The sequence below is a fragment of the Penaeus vannamei genome, chromosome 29 (assembly GCF_042767895.1).
Source record: "Penaeus vannamei isolate JL-2024 chromosome 29, ASM4276789v1, whole genome shotgun sequence".
Classification (NCBI taxonomy): Eukaryota; Metazoa; Arthropoda; class Malacostraca; order Decapoda; family Penaeidae; genus Penaeus; species Penaeus vannamei.
In genome coordinates this window covers 9,249,728-9,252,227 of record NC_091577.1, presented here as the reverse complement: position 1 = coordinate 9,252,227, position 2,500 = coordinate 9,249,728, and positions in this window count along the sequence as shown.

Here is a 2,500-nt window from a genome sequence, read left to right as displayed (position 1 = left end):
CTTCTTAATCCTGTTCCTTTTTTTCCTTCTACTTTTCCTCTCCTTCCTTCTCTTTTTCTTCTGTCTCTTGTGCCTTCTTATTTATCTTTTTTTTTCTTCCGCTTTTATTCTCCTTCCTTCTTCTCTCTTTCTTTGGCTCCTGTTCCTTCTTTTTTTCCTTCTATATTTCTTTTCCTTCCTTCTTCCTCTCTTCCCTCTTTCACTCAGTATTTTCCCTAGCCAATATTTTTCGTCCTCATCGAGTAATATTGCCTTGTCGCTCCCTCGAGAATTTTATTTTTATTTTCACTTTTTATTTTAAATTTTTTGTTTAGTTTTTTTCCTATTTTATTTTAGTTTATTATTGTTATTTTTATATTGTCATTATGACTATTATTATTATTATTATTTTGTATTCAGCCATTCAGCAATTTAATCATTCAATTACTGTTTATTGATTTATTTGGTTGTTTGTCTACTTATTTGTTTTTGGACTTTTGGGATTATATGCATGTTTAACTTTCTTTTTCTTTCATTTATCCATCTATTGTTTATTTATTCCTTCATTTATAATTTAAATCTTGTAGCAATATGTCATTCTTATTGATATTCGTCTTTGTATTTATTCATCATATATTTTCTTCTCATTTTATTAATTTCTTCTCTCTTCCTATGTTTGTCTGTGTGATCATTGCTTTATTTTCATTCTATTCAATTTTAATATACATAGATTTTTTTTCCTTTATTGTATTGCATTGGTTTTGTTTTATTCTATTTCTTATCTTATTTCTTTGTATCGATGTATATGTCTGTCTATCAGTGTCAATCAATCTATCTGTCTATCTATCTATCTATCAATCTTTCGCACTCTCTCTCTTTCTCTCACTCTCTCTCTCTCTCTTTCTCTCTCTCTCTCTCTCTATGTCTCTCTCTCTCTCTCTCTCTCTCTCTCTCTCACTCTCTCTCGCTCTTCTCTCTCTCTCTCTCGCTCTCTTCTCTCTCTCTCTCTCTCGCTCTCTTCTCTCTCTCTCTCTCGCTCTCTTCTCTCTCTCTCTCTCTCGCTCTCTCTCTCTCTCTCTCTCTCGCTCTTCTCTCTCTCTCTCTCGCTCTTCTCTCTCTCTCTCTCGCTCTCGCTCTCTCTCTCTCTTCACCTCGCTTTCGATCTCATTATATCTCCCTCATGATAATGCATCATGTTATAATTTTTGACATCTAATTTTACTTGACTATCTTTTATTTTTATAATTTCTTACAGTCACTCTAAACTTTAAAATGCGAATTTACTTTCTCTTTCGCTTTACATTTTATTTCATATTATTTTTCTTGATTTCGTTAAGGTATGAAGCAATTTACCTTCATAAAAAAAATAATAATAATAATTCTTAGATATCATTTTCATTTATAGAAGATTTATTAATCTGCTAAACTATTAATCAGATTATAGAGTCAAATTTCTCGCTTTATTTTAATGAATCTCTTTTCTTATTTTCATTTTGTTTTCAAACCTTAAAGTCGCGAGTCCCTCTTCATTCTCCTTTCGCTTTCGTTTCCTCTTCCCTCCCTCCCTTGCTCCTCCCTTCGCGACTTTTCCACCTTTCATTCCCCCTCCCCCTTTCCTCCCCCCCCCCCTCCCCCCTCCTCCTCTATCTTCTCTTACTCTACCTCCTCATTCTAACATTTTCTCTTTTTTGTTTTCCCTTCGTTCCTCTTTGTTCTCGTGTTCCTCCTCTTTCCCCTCCTCCTGTCCCTCTTTCTATCTCCCTTCTATCTTTTGCCTCCATTTCTTCCTCCACCTCTCTCCCCTTCTTCCATCCCCAGCTCAACCCTTCCTTCCTCCATCATCAGCGCCTCCTCTCCCCTTTATCCTTCTTCTCCTTCCATCTGCCTTTCACCCTCTTGCCAGCCCTCCCCCACCCCCTCCCCTCCTCTTTTCATTTTCCCCTTGCTTTCTCTTTCTTCCCCCACCATTCTCTCCTTTATTACATTTTCTCTTCCCCTCGATTTTCCCGTTCCTCTTTCATCTCCCTCATTCCCCTCCTTTCTTTACTCCCACCCCTCCATCTCTCTCCTTCTCCCTCCCTTCCCTCCCTCCACTCCAATAGCTCTCCTTCTGCTTCCCACCATTACCTCCCTCCCCTCTCAATCTCTCCTAATTCCCCTCTCTTTCATTTCTTCTCTCCCCCCCTTTCCCTCTCCTCCCCATATTTCTCCCACTTCCCTCACTTCCCTTCCTCCCTGTCCCTCTCATCCTTCCCTCCCCCTCACTTCTCCCCATTTATCCCATCATCTCTCCCTCTTCCTTCCTATCTCCTCCCTTTCCCCTTCCCTCCCTTCCATCCTCTCCCCCCCAACTCCGCCACTGACTTCTCTCTCTCTTTCTCTCTCTCTCTTCCCTTTTCTCCATCCTTTCTCCTCCCTTCTCCCCCCTCCCTTCCCAACCATCTCACCCCCTTCCCCTCCCTTCCCTCCCCCTCCACTCCCCTCCTCAACTCCGCCACCGACTCTCTCCCTCTTCTCCCTG